This window comes from Euprymna scolopes, chromosome 8, assembly GCF_053919585.1.
Source record: "Euprymna scolopes isolate OS-2025 chromosome 8, ASM5391958v1, whole genome shotgun sequence".
Lineage (NCBI taxonomy): Eukaryota > Metazoa > Mollusca > Cephalopoda > Sepiida > Sepiolidae > Euprymna > Euprymna scolopes.
The window spans coordinates 23,582,867-23,606,090 of record NC_136489.1 but is presented as its reverse complement, the minus strand read 5'-3'; the positions used below and the strand labels follow the sequence as shown (position 1 = coordinate 23,606,090).

The following is a 23,224-nucleotide window of genomic DNA, read 5'->3' as shown; positions in this document are numbered from 1 at the left end:
TCACGATTACACGGGCAGCTTCTCTTACAGAGGATATTCACTGTCTTTCGAGACTGGAAAGAAGTCAACTATATTCTTTGTTTTTTCTATTTTGTTCATTTTTAAAAATCGGTTACTAGTTCTATAAATTTGATCTCGTCAATCTTAGTGGGAAAACGTTAGGGTTTGTGTCTTTTTCGCATAAAGCTTGAAACTAATAACCGTTTATAAACTGTTTGCATCTAAATGATAATTGTCCTGTTGTTATGGTGAACCATTTAGTATATAGCATTGATTAGGATTTGGAACCTTCAGCTCATTCTGGTTGCTGGGGGTAAACATCTTGGATTTTGCTCTCGTAATAAATATAACTTAAATATTTGTACTTCAGATATTTGCCGTCAGATGGACCGACCTATGGGACCTACGTAAGTTGCACCATGGTCCTTCATATGTAGACCGTTGCTGTTGTTCCTTTTAATTCGCTTGTTTATCGAATTTTGAATTAAAAGAGTAAGCGAATAAGAAAGTGAAAAAAGATTCCAAGAGAAAGAAAGCGAAACATTTGACATAGACCTGTTACGTTTTGGGTTTAAAACGATCTTTATTTGGTTTAAAAATATTGATTTAACACGTTCTTGTAAAACTCTAACTCACTTTTATGAGTAACAAGGCCGATAGCCATTAGTCGCGTGCTCTCGTGTAATAAATGAATGCGTGAATGTAGGATTGACATGAAATTCTTAAAGATAAACTAAAATGACCGAAAAATGGTCTGAAATGACTTAAATAAATAAAAAGTAAATGACTTAGAATGACTTTAATGAACTTAAGGATGAATTGAATGACCTTAAGAATGATTTGAATGCTTAAAAATAACTGGAATCCTTCAAAAACAACTTGAATGATCTGGAGAATGATTTGAATGGCTTTGAGACTGCCTGGTTGTAAAGTGGGTGATCATTTTACATTAAATTAATGCAGAAAAGTGATACCCCACTTTATATCACAAAGTTACAAACATAAGTACAGCATGTAGTAAGAACATATACTGCACTTTGATCTTGGCCAAAAGGCCAAGAAAATCTTAAAAAGCTAAGAACAGCATCTATTAACAACATACCTTTGATAACCAAAAAGGCCAAGCACAAAAGTGTTACAGACAGGCTGACAGACCGACCGACCGACCGACCGACGGAGTGAGTTATAGAGTCGCTTGATATAACTCCCGAAGTCCGACTTTTACACCGGCCAAAACGTTATGCAAATAGTATTCAAGATGAAAATCATTTTTATCAGCAGTATCCCTGCTGTTTTAACAACATCGGTGACCACGGCTTCGGAAGACGAGGAAAGAGGGTAGTTTCCCATTGCTTTCTGCTTTGATTCAGGAGTGCATCTTCCCCAGTGAGTTAAACGCGCCCCCAGATAAAATGAGAATAGTGGTTCGAATAATCAAAATTATCCAAATTATTAACCCTCATCTAAAAATTCCGAAACATTTCCTCATTATTTATTTTTCCGTGACATCATCATCTCTTACAAGTGATATTTCCCCCTCTCACATATTTGCATACGTCACATAAGTTCATTAGAAATAATGAAAAAGCGTACTACATCTTATATATATTATTATAGCTCCAACATCATTAAAACAACAGGCAAGGCAATATAATATATTTCCTTCATCAAGAAAATTAATCTTTTAAAATTTTTATTTTGTAAATGATTCGGAATCGAATTCATAACATTTGACATTTTAATGATAGCCAACAAATAAATATATTGTTCGAATAAACGTTTTCTGTTTTGTTGCGTTCTTAAAAGTCGGGTTTGGATTAAAAGCAGTTTCTAATCTATCAAAAATGTTTAATTTTTAGAATGGATTTTGTTTTGTTTTCATTTATCGAATTTATCGAATTAATGTTACGTCCTAGGTGAGACTTTATTCTCGTATATCATTTTCTCTAAATTAATTATTGTTAGCGATATCGCAACAACGAACTTTTCTTCACAGTATCTATGAATAACACAAACTAAAATAAAAATTTGATTCCCATAAAAATAGATTTGGATTATCAAGTGTTTTATATAATCATACTTATATATGCATGTGTGTATGTGTGTGAGATTCCTGCCTCTGTCTGCGCGTGCTTTCATTATATATGTGGTGCAGGTGTATGCCTATATAGAAGGAAAGAAATGGGTTAATATGATAGATGATGAAGAGTCAAGTCTGACACAAAACCCAAATGAGCGATTCAAAATGGCGATCATAAATGCTTCTGTTAATTGACCACCGTAGACCATTTTTTCTACGTAACAACGCCTTTTACACGGGCACATCTAGCAAATCTCAATACGCATAAAAATTTCCTTTTCCCTTTTTTTTATTGAGACGAGAGCATAAAACCTTATCTGTAACATGATTTGGTGACAGGTCGCCTCGGCTCGCGTTTTCCTCGGATCAAACTGCGCTCGAATACAACAGATGGACCCATCACAAATTATAAAGGCAGCATTATGGTAGTTTCACAATTCTCACTTGTGCTCTTTATTCTACGCTAAGATGGGCGACCATTAAACGCTCCAGATTGATAGCAAAGAGACATGTGCATGGGTTGAATCGTACCTCTCAAAATCGGAACAAAATTAGAATCGCAAACCTTGAATAAAAAAGAACAATTTCAATAAAATTAAAATAGTAATACAACAATACCCGTTGCAGGGTAGGAAATTTAACTCCTCAGAAGGAACAGTTCTGCGCAATTTTTATGTCCCTTTGCGAAGAAAAAATCAATTCGTACTCTTGATTATACGGACTACTGTCCCTGTCTTAAGTGTTATTTTTACAACGTATCAGTCGATGTAACCTTCGACCTTCTGCATGTATACCTTGTGAAACTCGGAAATTTTCCTGTTGGACTCGGAAATCTGCAGCGAATTTCGAATTGAACTCGTACTTTTATTCACGGGGTAGCATGCCCTCATTTCCTCAGTCATGAGTGGATAGAAACCTTAAGTAATTCGGAATTGTATGTTGAGTGGTTGTCCACACTGAGGATTCAAACTTCAACACTCGGAAGAGTGTTGCTTTGAAGTGGACTTTATTTAGCGTTTATTATAGAAAGGTTCACAGGTTCGTTGAGATACACCTAAAGAAGGCGGGAGGTTATATCGACTGAAAAATTGTGAGAATACCACACAAGGTGAGAATATTAGTTGGGATTATCAAAATAATACGAATCATGTATTTCATCTATAACATCCAGAAAACAAAAAAGTATCGGTGTTAAACCTTGTGTAGATTTTTTTAAATTCCAATTTCAATTAAATCTACAAAATTATTATTCGACAAATGTCTAAAATATGAAGTATAAGCCTAAGAAATCTTAATAAAAACCTGAAATTCATGAAATCTTTCTTAATTATAGATGGATTAAATGCGAATATAAAATGAATTTTCAAATGGGATATTGTGTATGTCGTATTTTACTTAAACACGTTTATCATTCTAAATACCAGCTGATATTTTGAGAATATTTATTAGCTAACAAGACCCATGGAAATTCCACGGAATGAGTAATATATTTAATCAACAAACATGTTTTGATATGATTGATATGTTTTTTTTTTGATAATGAAGAAAATTATTTATTTTCGACAAAAAACTAAAAACACGCAGCAAATAAGAATTCTATGAAAACAGAGTCGATTTTATTCTAAATATAAAACTGATCCAAAATGAAATAAATTAAGAAGTACTAATGCATACTCAGAAAATTCTATTGTGCTACATAGTTCAATACAAATAATAAAATAATATTGTAAGAGACAATCTTTAATTTATTCACTCAGTCCATCACCTCCTAGCAGACAGCGTTTTTTTGTTCTCTGATTCTTTGGAATGTCCCTTTTTACGTAAGGTTTCACTGACTTCTTTCTTCGTTAAAGAACCGCTACACGTCGAAATTATTACCTTTTCTCACACCATTATAACAGTGAACATCTATTATTATTATTATAAAGATATTCTAAAACGAAACAGTATCAAATAAAGGTCAAGCTCATATTCTTGTCTATGGTTGCCAGAGTAATTTTTAAAAAAACAAATCTCACGAACTAGTTCGGTTTTAAAGCAGCTTGGCCTTCAAAAATGGAATTTGCTCTTTTGCAATGTGTAACGTACAGACTAACTGTGGAAATAACAAGCTGAATATTATATAGATTAATAACAACTATCTGTTGTTAAAAAATTTCACAAAATTCGGAGTTACCTGAATTTTCACGAAAGAATTTACACCTCCCTTTACATGAAGATAAATTCAACTAAATATAGCCGACATTACTAAAATTTACGCCTAGCATCTGTATTCCAAAAAGACTAATGATCAGTTCATTCGCTTACGAGTAAATTTTGCACATACAAATATATAAGCAGAGATAATTTACATAAACAAAGATTTAAATGTCAGTTCACACATTATCGATGAGATTAAAACACCTTTGTTTCAAATATACACACGAGAACAAACACAACTTTCTGGCATAACAAGTATGTGTCTGGTTTAATCCTATCTTAAAGGAGTAATTGAATTCGTTGTACATTTATGAATGTGTACTATTTCTCGGCCTAGCATTGATATTAACACGCTCTTTTCGAATTCAGATAATAGAACGAACATAACTTTCGGTATTCCTGCAGTTTACGGACCGTGCTGAAATAATCACGTTATTATTTAGAAGCCCTTACTTAACATGGCTAGGTGGGTTGTGAATAGTCTTGTTGTTTCACGTAACAATTTAATAAACAAAAGATATCGTTAAAATTGAATTTAATTTGCAAATCATGCTTAAACAACTAGCACAGTCTGTAAATTTCAGACGTACCTAACTTTCTGACGTACTAATTATGTGTACTGTAGATGACTATTTTAAAACTGAATTGAATGGATTGTTTAGTTATAAATTGTGCCATTTCTTGCACTGATTGTGAGATTATAGATTTTTTCATGCATGGCGTATTGTTGCCACATCTTGACTGGTGCCGCTGTCACTAGTCTCTCACTTCTAGATAGGATTAAAAAAATCGCAAACCCAATACTTGCAATCAAGCACTTACCTCTGTCCCAAAATATGGCATCGCTGTGCCTGTTTTACAAGTACTTTATGCAATGTGCTCTAGCGAACTCAAAGCACTTGTACCTCCTTGACGTACATATCCCCGCCAAAAAAGTAAAACAGCAAAATCCCACCCCTACACTGCAGAGATCCCTATATGTCGTAAAACCTTCTATTCAAATAGCTTCTTGCTTTGAACTGTTAGACTTTGGAATTCCCTCCCGTGTCCCTGCCATATGGTTGGGTCGTCAGTATTGCACACTTCATGAGTGCGACGACCTGGGTTCGCGCCTATGTCGGAGCACGTTACTGATGAGATGCAGTACATCGAAGCACACTTTGGGTCTGGCGTTGTCCGTTGTCGAGGCAATTGCTCGATTCTATCTAATTATAGGTTCTATCTTTATCGTGAAAGGTGTATGTGAACGGGTATTATATAAGTACCCGTCGTTGACTGGGTTCAAAAACAGCCTATTTATCAAAGTATTCTCATGTACAAGTACATATCAAAACCGTAAACGTTTTTTTTAATTTTTTTATTTCCATATTTTAGGGGCCAGGCGCGAACGCAGACCCCACAATTTTTATGAACCACCGTTTTGCCAAATCTAACATACCCAATCCTGATCCTCGATACTTCTTCTATCATTATATGTGATCAGATTTTTAAAATAGTCAACCATATAGGAGCCTATTCGTGACCAGACATACACAGAGACGTTAAGCTTTATATTATCGATATATAATGTATTTAGGCAGCATGATTTCATTTAGACAGACATTGTTGAACAGCATTTTAGTTTTGTAATTTCTCCATTCATCATATGGTCGTTCTAATATCTTGGTCGAATTTTTGTAAGAAAGTTCCATAGTCGTTTTGGTCCATCTGTATTTTTTTGCAAGTAATTTCAACTAATTTTCTTCAGTCGTCTTATAATCTTAAAAAAATATTACCAATGTGTACAACCGAAGTCCTGTTTTATGATCATAAAGGCAACATTTACACACAAATCAATGGGGTATCAATAGTGTCTGTATTAGGGCCCACTTTTTGCAAACGTTACATGTACAACCTGTAGAATAAAATATTTAATACAATTAAAAACCATCTATTTACGTTAGGTACGTCGGCGATTTTTTTAATTTTTGTTGACAATAATAACGAAGTAGAGAAACAAACTCCGTACTTGCTTTCACTTATGAATTAAATACACACAATAGTATTCCATTTCACGATGTTCTCAGAGGCTCCAGCAAAAACAAATTCATCAATTTTTCGTATAAAACGACTATTGCAAGCCATTTCTGTATCTTAAACTTCAAAAGTGAATGTCCATACCGATACAAAACTGCAACTATAAAGAATTAATCGAGCCAAATTAGTCTCCTCAAATAATTTTAATTAATAACCAATTTCCCAATTTCTTTGTCGATAAACAAATTCAACTAAGTTAGAAACCTAGACTAAACTAATAATAACCAAGTTAACAATCCCCACTCGATTAATTTATTCTATCGCAACCAGCTACACCACAACTTTAAATCAGATGAAAATGTACTAAGGAATATAACATTGATATGTATCCCCAGCAAATAATAATGAGATCAGATTTCTCATCTACTACAAGAAATTAACAACTGCTAAACTTCTAATTTAAAAAAAAAAACTTCCCGGACAACAAAATCAGTCGATGAAGCCAATGTAGTCTACCAATAAAAATTTACATTTTCAACAATAGAAACACTAATAGCTACATTGGACACACGACCAACACATTGCCCAGATGATTAACACTATACCTTTCAGATACAAACTCGATTCACCAACATCTAAAATAACGTATTTGCTAAACTCCCCAATTAAGAAAACACGAAAATCATTCATATGGATTACAACGTAAGACAACTAAGAATCCATGAAGCACTGTATATAAAAGCTAAACAGCCAAAAACTAACAATACTGAAAACAGTAATAACATTTTAAAGTGTCTGGATACATAACCATCCAATATATATATATATATATATATATATATATATATTTGTTTTTCCTTATGAAATCGATTTTTAATTTTTAATTTTAATTATGAATTATCAATCATCTTACTTAATATTAAAATAGCACTAGGATATACATTCCTATCGAGCTTATTATATATCTACATTACAACGAGCACTGTTTTCTTTTCTTTTATTTCAATTGTATTATTGAATGCACTAATCGACTAAAATATACTCTGCTCTTTAGACTCTTGTTCTAATCCCCGAAGTATATATACAGGATGACCAAAAAACGGACCGCGTGTACACTTTATATTATACCTCCATTATTTATTCACCGATTGCCTTTATTTTACAGGACATGGCAGAATCAACGACCGTGAGTACACCAAGACACCAGTGGGAGCTGGGACAGAGAATACACTGTGTTAAATTTTACTACAAGACAGGCTCGTTTAAGAAAATCCAGGGCCGTTCCATGCGTCAGTTCGAATGTGAAAAGGCTCCGTCCAAAAGCAGAATTCAGAACTCGGTGGACCACTTCGAGAGGTATTGGACCGTGGAAAACCTCAACGCTGCCAGAGAGAACTGTCCAAGCAACTCGGGACGTCCCAAGAAGCGAACAGCCGAGCTGGTCGAAAGAGCGAGGAGTCTCTCCAGCAGAGTCCGAAACGCTCTGTGCGTAAGCGAAGTCAGTCCCTCGATATGTCCTGTGAGACTTACAGGTGAGTGCTGGTGAACGGTATCAGGGCTTACCCATACAGAATACAAACACTACAGACCCTTACAGCCTCAGACAAGAAGCAGAGGAGGGCTATGACAGTCAAGATGCTCGAGAAGATCGAGGAGACACCAAGTTTCCTTAATCTCCTTTGGACCTCAGATGAAGCCACTTCCATCTTGATGGAAAGGCGAACTCCAAGACAAATGTCTTCTGGGGGTCCTCCAGACCCAATGAATTAGCCACCAAGCCCCTGCATTTTCCTAAGTGCACGGTGTGGGTTGCAATCTCGGCCAGAGGCATCATCGGACCAATCTTCATCGAAAAATCTGGCCCAGCAGTGACAGTCACCAAGAAGCGGTATGTAGAGGTCCTCAAAACCTTCAAGAGTGAGCTCCAGACCATCTATCCGTCGCTCATGAGCAAGTTCTGGTTCAAGAAGGACGGAGCAATTTTTCACACCTAAAACCTGTTCCGAGATTGGCTGAAAGAGAACTTCGGAGTGATCAGTTTCAAGACTGATTTTGAGTGGGCACTCCATAGCCCGGACCTAAGCCCCCAGATTTTTTTCTTTGGGGCTATCTTAAGGACAGTCTACGCAGGGAAACCCAGAACCATCACGGAACTCAAGGAAGCCATCAGGGAGGAGATGAGAGTCATTTCCAATTCGGTCTGTAAGAATGTCATGGACAACTTCGTGCCGCCCCAAGAAATGCACGGAGCTAAATGGAGGCCATCTAGAACATATGCTGTGGAACGGAGAAAAAAGGCCAAGGACCCTAGTGTTTTGATGTGATGTTTTAAATATAATTAACCAGTTATGACCAAAGTTTCATTTCATTCGAACAAAACACTAAGAAACGGGGCCTCATAAGATTTTGGGCCCGTTTTTTGAGGCCACCCCTCTCTCTCTCTCTGTCTCTCTCTCTCCCCCCCTCTCTCTCTCTATATATATATATATATATATATATATATATATATAAAATTACAATAAGTTTACCAAGGTAATCAAAATGGTAAACTTAAAATATATTATAAATATTAAAGAGTTAATATTTACAAGTAAAATAAACTCAGCCAGATGTAAAAGCTCAATAAAACCGAAAATGAAATAGAGCTTATAACTATTTTTCAAGATGTCTTTTAACATGTTTTATTAATCATTTGTTCATATATATATATATATATATATATATATATATATATATATAATGTGTGTGTGTGCGCATTTGCTACATATGTATATCTATATATATGTTACAATGTAAATTTATAAAACAATTAAAAAATGAAACTTCCATACCATTTTGTTAATCACCTTTTAAAACCATTGTACATTAATTTTAGCCACGTTCTTAACATGTTGAAGGCATTTTACGCACGAGACGTTTCACTATTTAAAGTAATTTAAATGTAATTTGAACTGAAATACATAAAAGCATCCAGATTTTAAACGAAACAATAATCAAAATCTGTCTGAAGAAAATCAGTTGAAAGTTATGCAAAAAACAACAACAAAAAACAAATAATAAAAAAACATCAAAAACAAATAATAAAAAAACAGATAGACAAAAACGACTATGGAACTTTCTTTAAAAAATTCGACCGAGAAATTAGAACAACCATACGAAAAATGGAGAAATTACAATGTTTGCGAGGTAAAATAAATTTAATGGAATATTCAAATATATATGTATCGCACACATAGATGATTTGTTAGCCTGACAAAGGACCCATTGATTTTTAAGATCATGCCTGCTAATTCGTAATACTGTCGTCCGCAAATGCTGTCGTCTGGCAAATTTCATTTTTTAATTTTCACATTTTTCTGCCAATTTTTCTCGGATAAAACCCAAGTGTAAAGTTTCGCATGGGTTCGAATACCCTATATATTAAGTTTCATGTCTGTAAGGCAAAACTTACAGAGGAGTTTGGTAGGAAATTTTTTAAAACAAATATATCGACGCATAAGTAAATGTATATAGAAAGAGGTTTGTGTTTACTATAACCTTTTTACGCAAATATTACGTAAGTATAAATTATGTAGAATATCTGCATGAATATAATTAAACGTAATAGTTAAATAAAAGAGTCATGTCATAAGAAAACCGAAAAAACTACCAAGAATTAATAAAAATGAATGTTGAAAAGAATGTGCAAATTAGCTAGATCTTTTGCAGATGAATGCAATTCCAATACTCATATATAATAAAGTTGTATTTTCTTTTCAATAAATAGAAAAATGGGGTTTTAATATGAATATCAATATAAAAAAACATACAATAAGCAAATTTATAGGAGTATATATATATATATATATATTTATATATATATATAAAGAGAGAGAGAGAGAGAGAGAGAGAGAGAGAGAGAGAGTAAGTTATAAAATATATATGGCGATTAAGCTACACTGAATATTCCGCGTTTCATCCACTCTAAAATTCTTCAGGCTTATGCTAAAGTGGATGAAACGCGAAATATTCAGTGTAGCTCAATCACCATGTATATATATATATATATATATATATATATATATATATATATATATATATATATATATATCTTATAACTTACTAACTAGCTCTACCTACGTATTGAGCACTGTTGAAGTAAATAATTAAAGTTTACACATATATTTATACTTTCGTATATTAATTTTATGTGAGGAAATGAAGTAGTTATATATATATATATATATGTGTGTGTGTGTGTGTGTTTGTGTGTGTGTACGCATGCGCGTACAGAAATGTGCCTCTAAGATTGCCTCCTTGTGCATGTGAGTGTTGTCCGTGCTTTCAGGATTGAAAGCTTTAAAACCCTAATACTGAGGACTTGAGAGACACAGGGCATTGAAATGAGAAAGAGTTTCTTTTGCGTGTAGGTGTGTTCGATAGGTTTACATCAGCAGGAACGCACTCACACATACAATCAGGAATATAGAGAAACTCACGTAGATAGATTCAAGCGACTGTACGTGTGTTTAATTTCATATGTATTCGCTCCAAATATTATGATAAAGCAGCCAAAATTAGTCGGGATATGACACTGGTTAGCACTATCATGTCGGCGATAAAAACTGTTTATAATATTAATATAAATCTTATCAAACAACGTCGTTTAAAGTTGATTGGTTATTACAGTTTCACGGTATGTCGACAATTTATGAGTCATTTTTCAGCGAAATTTTGTTTTGTATATCAATAGTTTGCAGATGAAATACTTTTGTAAGCGTGTATTTAATAAATATATAAAAGCAAAAAATTCTATTTACTCTAGTTTTAGTGCTACCAGATCGAACTGTCTGACAATACTGCCTTTCTTGCCTAAAATACACAAAACGTTGATTCTATTGATTTTGCATTTTCCCTTGCAAAACTTATTCATATTCTATAAGACTTCAAACAAAAGTAACAATGTTTCTCTACAAAACAACCAAACCAAAAACCATTAATGAATATTTGATGATATAAGGAACTCTTAGCATAAAAAACTTTCAAATGTTACTGGATTCTGCATGCAATGTCCCGAAAACGACAATATTCCGTAAAACCAAACCAACTCAAACCAAACACTAGGAATAAACATTGGAAGATATAAATAAATTAAAGCATTAACAATTAAATTGGATTCGGCATTTAATAACCAGAAAACTAAATACTATGAAAATATATGCGAAGATATTAAGAATTTTAAGCGTAAAGACTTTTTCCAAAATTACAAGATTCGATATTAAATAACCCCAAACGGATGGAAATGCCGTAAAACAAAACAACAAAACCGGACCAAACTATTAACCTTTCAAATAAGAAGTGACACCAATTATACCATAATCTAGTCGGCACTACATATTTCAATAAAAAATATATATATAAATAAGCGCTTATACACGTAACATAGACAGAGGACCATAACTATCATATTATAACTGAGTATTATCACCTTCTCAACACACGAATAGAGATACATAAAAGGTAAAACAAAATAAAAACATAAAAAACAACTAAAAACAGAACACAATGAATAAATAAATAAAAACTTCAACAACAGCACCGGATAAACGAGAAAAAAAACAAAAACAAAAAAAAAAACAACAGTAACAACAATAATAATAAATTATGCAATATTATATAAAATAAAATATAAAAAATGCATATACATAAATATATAATCAAATCTTACAACAGAAATAATATAATAAATATATAAGTAACATAAAATATTTCTGCAGGACTGCCACGCTTTCTCCGCCATCTTGAATCCACTTTTGTCTTCTATTTTGAAAAAGAGAGGTGCCTTTCCCTCGAAATTAATCAAAGTTCCACACCACCAACGGACTTTACATACACCGGACATACCAGCAACTTGGTAATATATAATTATACATTTAAGTGAAGAATGATAGTCAAATAAAGGTCAGACACTCCTCTATTCAACCATACTCGTCTACATATTTTTGTTTTTCTTTTTTACTTCATCTTTTCCGGTCTTCCCCCCCCCCGCATTGTTTTTGGCTTAAAAATATATATATATATTTCTTTACCAACAATGCTTCAAGCAAATTACTACCTACTCTAATATATATATATATATATATATATATATATATATATATATATATATATCGTAAATTTGTGTTATAATCCAATTACAATATTTATATTTTTAAACATAATGATACCTTTCTCAAATCCTAAGAGGCGATCCATCCAGACAGTAGTATTAAAAGAAAGAAATTTGGGTACATTGTTTATTGCCTTAGGCGCCCTTTTTAGTGTGGGATCCCATAATTTGAGAGTGATTTATGATAGAACTGAAGATGTCCTAAATAGCTTATTTTCAATGCCTAAAAGGGTAAATTGCAATTCAAATCTTCGGGTAGTTGTGCATTCTTTTGTGTTATGTTATTAAAGTTATTGTTATGGTGTTTATGCCTATAAGTTCACTCGTTTTCTTTTTGTTCTTGTAGGTACGTTGATGTTTAGTCCGATGAATTTTCTGCGTGGCGGCTAGGTCTTTCAACAAATTCTTATAAAACTTAAAAAAGATATTCAAAGAATGCGCATCATGTCGCACAAGAATTCCTAAACGTGCATCATATGTGATTATATATATATATATATATATATATATATATATATATATATATATATATATATATATATATATGCATTAGAATCTGTCTGGGCTGGTCAAAGTAATTTTTAAGATAAATTGAAGTTAAATATGCTATTATATTGCCAATAACACAGTACAAAAATAATAAATGAAAAGTGGTTAGTTAGGATCAAACTTTGATTTGACAGCTTAAATGCTACTTGGGTCTAATCTGAAAATTCGATTTATCAACCTAAATACAATTTAGGTCTTATTTTTAAATGACTTAAAGTATTTTAACCGATACAAAGTACATTAAAAAACTTCCTAGAAAAAATCAATGAATCAACCAATTATATACTACATTGACTGGTAATACCGAACTAGACTGGGCTTCAGACCTAAAATGATCTGAACATTTATATCATTGTTTTTCCTTCTTTTCACTTTAAAAAACCGAATCATGCCTTGCAAGCCCAAAACAAACAGAAAATTTCTTTTCCAAAACGACTAAACCAAACAACATAAATAAACATTTAAAGACATGAAGAGAAACTTTGATTAAAATTACTGAACTTGGAAATAGTTTATAACCTATAAAAACCCAACAAACCAAACACTATGACTAAATGTCTGAAGAACTCAGAAATATTTTTACTAAAATGATCAAATGCGGCATTAAAATACATGAAAAAGTGCTTATATGCCGTAAAAAAAATTAAAATACATGAAAAAGTGCTTATATGCCGTAAAACAAAACATTAAAATACATGAAAAAGTGCTTATATGCCGTAAAACATAACATTAAAATACATGAAAAAGTGCTTATATGCCGTAAAACAAAACATTAAAATACATGAAAAAGTGCTTATATGCCGTAAAACAAAACATTAAAATACATGAAAAAGTGCTTATATCCCGTAAAACAAAACATTAAAATACATGAAAAAGTGCTTATATCCCGTAAAACAAAACATTAAAATACACGAAAAAGTGCTTATATGCCGTAAAACAAAACATTAAAATACATGAAAAAGTGCTTATATGCCGTAAAACATAACATTAAAATACATGAAAAAGTGCTTATATGCCGTAAAACAAAACAATAAAATACATGAAAAAGTGCTTATATGCCGCAAAACAAAACATTAAAATGCATGAAAAAGTGCATATATGCCGTAAAACAAAATATAAAATACACGAAAAAGTGCTTATATGCCGTAAAACAAAACATTACAATACATGTAAAAGTTCTTATATGCCGTAAAAAACACAATAAAATACACGAAAAAGTGCTTATATGCCGTAAAACAAAACATTAAAATACATGAAAAAGTGCTTATATGCCGTAAAACAAATAATACAATACATGGAAAAGATCTTATATGCCGTAAAACAAAACCTTAAAATAACTGAAAAAGTGCTTATATGCCGTAAAAAAAAACATTGAAATACATGAAAAAGTGCTTATATGCCGTAAACAAAACATTAAAATATATGAGAAAGTGCTTATATACTGTAAAAAAAAAATTAAATACATGAAAAAGTGCTTATATGCCGTAAAACAAAAGAATAAAATACGTGTAAAAAAATGCCATATAATAATTAATCACGAAAAAACACGCTATCTTCATCTTAACTATGAACACTATTTCCTCACAATCACAACTGACACCTTATAATACCCGTGTATCTCAAAGCACTCTGTATATCCACAACGTATCAATAATGAATAGGACCCCACAAAACACCCACCACAAAGGTATAAAATATGTCATATATTTATTTTTCAACGGTAAGCAAAAGGCCATTCGCACTCATCGCAAAACTAAAACAGAATACACCCTCATCGTACGTATTTACTTTCTTCATAAATCCACACAACAATTACAACTAATCTACCTCACAAAACACGGTTTAAGAACAATCCTGTCCAGTTCGCTACTCACCAAATATGTACTCAACAAACTCAAAACACACATTTCACATCAACATACACAAGAATTATCGCCCTGCAACTCTAATATATCGCGTGTGTTTGATCGTGAATACATCACTAGAAGGTTGCCGTACAGTGACCAACGAGCCTTCTGTATCCGGTTGTTTTTTTTCAACAGCGCCCTCTCCCCCTTTACTAGATGTATTGCCTCCACCACGGCTGTGAAACTACATTTACGGCCATCCTCCAGAATACCAAAAAAGCGGCTAACAAGTGCTACAACTTGCTTAAGGGTGACCTGGAACTGTACAAGGCAGAGATGTGCATTTATACATATCCGCTTACCAAATATTGATCCTTTGCCACTTTTTTGGTACTGGTCAGACTCAAGATAGTTTTAACTTCGTTAATCTGTCAGCGTGATTACCACACAATAACCTAATCACATAACCTCTAATATTTGATATCATATCTCTCTATATCTCAGTCATGTAAACCTACACAGAAGACAAGCACTCCTAAGAAACTGGGGGGAAAAAACAGATGACATACACGGAAATTACAAAGGAATATTTAATATATATATATATATATATATATATATATATATATATATATATATATATATATATATATATATATATGGCGATAAAGCTACACTAAATATTCCGCGTTTCATCCACTCTAGGATTTTTCAGGCTGATTTGTTGTGATTGTGAGGTCGTAGTGTTCGTAGTTAAGATAAAAATGGCGTGTTTTTTGTGATTAATTATTATATGGCATGTGGATTTCATAGTAACCACTAACTTATTGAGCGTTTTAGCTAGGTTTCTGTTTGCACATAGAGAAAAATTAGGATGACGCATAAGTCTGACGTAAATGGCATTTGAAAACTTCTCTTCGTAGGAAAGCACAGACCTTAAAAGTGCCCCCAAAATCAGCCGAATTTCAGTCTATAGTTGTGGTTACAGGCATAAGCCTGAAAAAAAATCCTACAGTAGATGAAACGCGGAATATTCAGTGTAGCTTAATCGCCATACATATTTTATAACTTACTAACTAGCTCTACCTACGTATTGTGCACTGTTGAAGCAAATACTTAAAGTTTACGCATAAATTTATACTTTCGTATATTAATTTTATGTGAGTAAATTAAGTAGTTATATATATATATATATATATATATATATATATATATATATATATGTATATGAGAAATAGCAAGAAATGATCAAATGCAGAAAATCAAATCCTATAAATCTAATATGCTTTATTCCATCCAGGTTTATTATTTTTATTTCACATTTAAAAATTGTTTTTTTTATAGAGATGATGTAATGACAGAAATTAATATATTTTGAAACGTCATTATTTTTTTTTTGTCGAAAAGAAGGACAGTGCTAAAGAAATACCTCTCACTAAAAGGCGCAGCTTGAATAAAATTTTGTAACGTTAAATAAATAGTCTGCAAAGAACATTTTTTTCATATACACTTTATTTGGAATATTAATTGACAAGTATTTACATATTTAATATATATATATATATATATATATCTGTGTGTGTATATATATACTTTGAGGTATTGAAATGATATTAGACGATAAGTTGTAGAATCTAGTGGTTTCTAGTCTTATAGAATACCAGAAGGAAATATTTATATAAGAAAAATCCAGCCAAATAAAATCGCTCAATATACCAGATAGAACAAATAAAGAATCTAGTTTATATGTTAAACGTTCATTTAATTGGATCAATTTTAAAATAAAATTTGAAATGTATTGCTTGAATACTAACATTGGTTTGCAATAATTCTGCTAAATAACACACAAAGAAAAATATTAAAAAAGTGAAATGCCTTTAAGTGACATAGATAAAGGGAATAAATGTGAAATGCAATGAAAGGATATGATGAATGTAATCCAAATGCAGAGAAAATCCTTAGGATTCGTAATGCGTGAGGATTGGTGTAGTGTGAGTAAAACCCAAGAGTTTCTGGTAATATCCATTGTAAAAATACAGGCAGCAATTTTGGCGAAAATGAATCCGATGGAAAAGGTAAGATCCTTTGCTAAAATTTTTAAAATCTAGATGATCAGGTTGGAGTTCAAATTAGCTAATAAAATGTAAAATAAAATATACTTGTTATATATTTCTTAAAAAATAAGGAGAATAATAAAGACCTTTGAAGTCAACCTGATCATCTAAATATTTTCCACGATCTTCTCTGGGATCGTCCGACTATTCGGTTGTATCAGTTGATAAGAATGAAATGCAATAAGTCTTCAGACGTACCTCTCCACCGTACTGTATATCGATACTTTATGGCCGACCGGGATAGCTTCCGTACATTCATATCTGATCTACATATGCATTTCATGTTTAAAAAGGATGTGTCCTCCATAGAATCAGACTTTACCGAATGGTTAATTATAGGCATAGACCGATCATTACCATCCAAAATATTCCAACAAAAACCTAACAGCCAGCCAGAATGTGTTGCTGCCATCGCGTACAGAAATCACTTTTCCATAGCTACCAACGTAATAGATGTACAGAGACTAAAGTTGCTCTCCGGACTGCCAGCAACCACTGTAAAAGAGTAATAAAATATGCAAGAGAGCTATATACCCAGTCCCGTAAATCCAAAGTAGCTGAGTAGCGGCTTGGTTCCCACCAGTTTTGGCAAACAGAAAACAGGGTCCTGCACAAAAGTGTGCGTTCTATCCCAACCATCATCAATGGACCTGAGGTCATCTCGTCAGCATCAGACAAGGCCAAACTATTTGCCAAGAACTTTGCAGCTAATTCTACCCTGTGCGACGAAGGCCATCAACTCCCCGTATTTCCTCCTATAATAGACAACACAGTATGCAACATACAAATATCTGTGCGTGATGTCGCCAAGCTAATCAAGAACTTTGATTCCATTAAAACAACTGGCCCTGACGGCATTCCAGTTATAGTGTTGAAAAAGCTTCAACCAGAACTTGCCCCCATACTTACAAAACTATTTAAGCGTTGCCTTAAAGAGAAGTGCTTCCCAACACCCTGGAAAACCTCATCAGTGTACCGTGTATTTAAGAACTCAGGTGATAAGTCATCTCCGTCTCAGACTAATAAGTCTCCTGTGTGTCATGAGTAAGTTGCTGGAATCCATATTAAATGAAGAAGTAGTCAACCACCTCAACAGAAACAACCTTCTTTGTGACACGCAATATGGTTTCCGCTCTACAAGATCTACAGCAGATGTGCTAATGGTTATATCTCATAGGATTAATGAATCTCTCGACAAAGGCTTTATTTCTGGGGAAATTGCTCTTGACATATCAAAGGCCTTCGATAAGGTATGGCATAAAGGCATACTTCACAAGATTTCTAGCTACGGTATAACTGAAAATATTTTCTCAATTATTAAATCATTTCTCTGATAGGCTTATAAGAGTAGTGGTTAATGGGCAGAAGTCCGGGGTCAATCCTAGACCCAACTCTCTTTCTAATCTACATCAATGATCTCCCAAAACACATACTTAAATCATTCGTTGACATCTATGCTGATGATACGACCATCTATAGCAACACATCAAAGGCCGTAAAATGACAAAGATCTCTCTGATTCTCTCTCCTCTGATCTTGAGCGCGTGGTACAGTGGGGAGGAGGTGGCTGGTTACTTTTAATGCATCTAAAACCAAGCTCCTATCTTTACATCATCAACGCTCTGACCCCTATCAGGCATCAATTGAAATGGATGGATCTCGCCTTGGGGAGGTTCCATGGTTTGACAAGATTCTGGGATTTATCTATACTCCTGATCTGAAATGAAACACGTACATCAAGTCTGTTTCCAAGGTCGCTGGAAAGATGGTGGGATCCTTAAACCGCTCCATAAGATATCTCACTGCTGATTTAATTCTCTATCTATATAAAAGCCAAGTACGTCTAAGGATTGAGGACTGCTGCCACATCTGGGCAGAAGCTGCTAAAAACAGCATATCCTGCTTTGACAGAATACAAAATAGACTTCGGAGCCTAGTGGGGATGCCCTTTTCTCTTCCTTGCAACATCTCTCCCACAAGAAGAGACGTTGCGAGCCTGTCTCTGTTTTATCGTTCTTTCCATGGAAAGTGCTCGTCTGGGCTCCAATCTCTGGTCCCTCCTCGCCAATCTTTCACGAAAAACACCCGTCTAGCTGAAACCACTGTCAATAATTTCCCCACTCTTTATCTGTGCCTTAATTAAAACGTAGATTCCATGAATAAATCTTTTTTCTTAGAAGTGTACGCCAGTGGAACTCTCTTCCGTTTGCCTGTTTCCCACCTGACTACAACTTGGATGTCTTCAAGTCCAACATAAACAAAGTCCTGATAAACCGCCCCCTTTAATAAGACACTTTATCAAATCTCCATTACTACCGATTACTACGATATTATCCCATTGATTACTGTACACGCAATAATCCTTATCCTCGAGTGGCTTCTGCGCCTTGATAAATGGTGACTACCATGTATAAAAAAGAGTTATTTCTTCATTTGGATACCATTCCTCATATCCTTTCATTACATTTTACATTCATTTCCTTTATCTATGCCAGTTAAAGGCATTTAAATTTTTATATTTTTATGTCGCTTTTTGATATTTTTATGTCAATTTTTATATTTTTCTTTATATGTGTTACTTAGCAAAATTATTGTTAACCAATTTTAGTATTTTGCTAGAAATTTTCCTCTGCGAAGATGTGTTTACATTATATAAATTAGTGAATCTATTTTTCTCTAAAGTTATTAGAAGAAATAGCAACAATCAATCAATCAAAAGGAATCAAAAGTGCGTTTTCACATGATTAAAAATCCGAAAATTGGAAGAGAAGCTGTAAATACCTTATAATATGTTTACATTACGCCATTTTGAATTTTGATGGATTTCCTTTTGATGCTATTTATTTGCTATTTTGATGAATTTTCCTTTTGATGCTATTTCTTCTGATGAGTTAAGGGCAAAATATATTCACTAATTGATTTGATAATAAGTGATTTATTTTGTGCTACGAAACAGATACTGCCAAAAATTGTATATGTCAACTAAATTAAAGGAATAAATTATAAGATTGTTTACCTCATGCATTTTTGATCATAGACTTTCACTCTCTCTCCCTCTCCCCCTCTCTCTCTCTCTCTGTATATATATATGTATGTATATATATATATATATATATATATATATATATATATATATACTAACAGAAAGACATGAAATTGGCCGAAATTGAATGATGACCAACGAATGTCTCACACTCCCATATTTTATTGTCATCGAATAAGGTGAAATCGCCTCTTTTTCAATCAAATCGATTGATTTCTTTGCTCTAGTCAGGGGACAACCCCAGTGCACCGACAGAAAAATTCACATACTTACCGTGCTCTAAACAAAAACATTCATTTCGAATGCATGTCTGTCATATCGAAGAACATACTGTTAATTTTTTTTATGCCAGGCTTTTTGGCTTGTGTGGTAATAAACTTCTCAAATAAACTTGTGATATTAGGCTGTATGTGGTGTTTTTTTCTTTTCGTTTTTACAAAGGAGTCACCACTTATCAAGGATCGCAGGCCACTCAAGGATAAGGGTTAATACGCGTACAGTGGTCAATGTCGTAATAATTTTCAGTAATGGAAATTTGGTAAATTGGATTATTTAAGGGGAACAGCTCATCAAGAACTTGTTTACGTTGGACTTGAAGACGACCAAATTATAGTCAGCTGAAAAGCTGGCAAAAGGAAGAGAGTTCCACAGGTGTGCAGTTCTAAGAAAGAAACTTTGTTCATGGAATCTACGATTAGGTTAAGGCACTGATAAAGAGTAGGGGATTATTGATAGTGTTTTCAGCTAGACGAGTGTTTGGCTAGGGGGGGACCAGAGATTGGAGATCAGACGAACACTTGCCATGAAATTAACGAATAAGTCCTTTCTAGCAGCTCCTGCCCAGATGTGGCAATAGTACTCATCCTTGAACATACCTGGCTTTTATATAGATAGAGAATTGCATCAGCAGTGAGATATCTACTGGATCGATAGAAGGATCCCACTATTTTTCCAGCGACCTTGACAACAGATTTGTGTACGTGTTCCATTTCAGATCAGGAGTAAAGGTCAAGCCAAAGATCTTGTCAAAACATGGATCCATCCTTAAGATAAGAGCCACTCATTTAAACTGATGCCAGATGGGGATTGGGAGGTTAATGATGTAAGGACAGAAGTTTTGTTTTAGTTGCATTAAAAGTAGCAGCCACTTTTTCCCCCATTGTACTACATGCTCAAGATCAGAGGAGAGAGAATCAGATAGAACTTAGTCGTTAACGATCTTTGATGTACTGCCATGGATGGTAGTGTCGCCAACACAAATGTCTACAAATGATGTAAGGATGTGATTTGGAAGATCATTGATATAAATTAGGAAAAGAGTTAGGCTGGGGATGAACCCCTGAGGGACTCCAGCAGTAATACTATGAGCTTCTGATTTCTGCTCATTTACCACTACTCTTATGAACCTATCAGGAAAAATGATTTAATAATTGAGAAGACATTTCCAGCTATACTGTAACTGGAGATTTTGTAAAGTAGACCTTTATGTCATACTCTATCAAACGCCTTTGATATGTCAGGAGCAATCGCCCTAGAAAGGAAGCCTCTGTCAAGAGATTCGCTAATCCTATAAGATATAACCGCAAGCACATCTGCTGTAGATCTAGCAGAACGGAAATCATATTGCATGTCACTAAGAAGGTTATTTTTATTGAGTTGGTAAACTATTTTTCTATTTAACACAGATTCCAGCAACTTACTCATAACATACAGGAGACTTATTGGTCTGTATTGAGAGGGAGATGATCGATCACCTGGACTTTTTAAATACAGGGTATACTGACGATTTTTTTCAGAGTGTTGGGAAGCACTTCTGCTTAAGACAACGCTTAAACAGCTTTGTAAGTATGATAGCTAGTTCTGGTTGAAGCTTTTTTCGCACTATAATAGGAATTCCATCAGGGCCAGTTGCTTTACTGGAATCAGGATTTTTGATTAGCTTGGCAACTTCATGCACAGATATTTGTATATCGTATAGAGTATTTTCTGATACAGGAGGACATACTGGGGGTTGGCGGCCTTGATCGCATAGGGTAGAATTAGCTTTGACCAAAATCGATTGTTGCTTCTTTCATCAGATACTTATCGAAAACATTCTGATATAAACACAATCGAAGCGCACTGCCAGGAACATTAAGTACACTTGTGTGGAATTTTATAAAATTCGGCCCAGCCGTTTCCGAGTGTACGGGGGATGAATTTAGAGACCCACAAATTTCCTTATATATATATATATATATATATATATATATATATATATATATATATATATAAGCGTATGCATGTATGTGCACATGTGTGTAATACCTAAATAATAATATTTAATTATGTTTCATGTTACACACCGTACTAAATATCTATTTCCAAATTCATAAAAGTCGGTTCCTTAGTTTAGGAGATTGCCCAATATATGCAAAATAGATAAAATAGTTATCTACGGATACTGAGCCGCTGTGACGGTGAAACACGAGTTCGTGGAAATCTATTCTTTTTATAAACTAAATAAAAACATGTACACACACACACACACACACACACACACACACACACACACACACACACACACATATATATATATTTGTACACGTCCCTAAAATTGCATGTGTAATGGAGGAAATTCATGCGTATATAATGAGAGTCAACTCTCCAAATCTCACAGGAGTTACTTAATACCAGTAATGCAGTTATCGCCAAAAATAACAACAAAGCCATTTCGATATATACATATATAATATAATATAATATAATATAATATAATCTGTACTATTATATAAAAGCAAATTGTATGTGTGTACGTCTGTATGTGCGTGAGAGTTCATTTGTTATGGATTCGAAAAGGATTGGGCCGTATTTTATAGAATTTAACACGAAGTACTTTATATGCCTTGGACTGTTGTTAGATAGGTTTTGTATCGGGATCTTTTCGACAAGTATCGATAATAGAAATAATCTGATGAAAGAAAGAACAGGCGATTATGACCAAAGTTAACGCCTTACATAGCCTAACATCATAAGTGCATTTGAGAAGTCTTATTACGACATAAGTTGAAAGTCCCGGCATATAAAATCAACAGTCGGTCATTAGATATGACAGGAGCGCGTTCGAAATGAATTTTTCTAGCTAAAGCTCAACTGCATTATGATACTTGACTGCATTATAATACTTTTCGTTTTAAACTTAATTTCAAGTTTTAATTACCTCACAAGCAGTAAGGTCAGGCATATAAA

The 23,224-nt window shown here is 33.6% G+C and overlaps 1 pseudogene; it reads right to left on the bottom strand.

Annotated features, from left to right (window-relative positions):
- Positions 1–930: 930 nt before the first annotated feature.
- On the bottom strand, positions 931–1,067 carry LOC145284311 (U2 spliceosomal RNA; annotated as a pseudogene).
- Between the last annotated feature and the right edge of the window lie 22,157 nt (positions 1,068–23,224).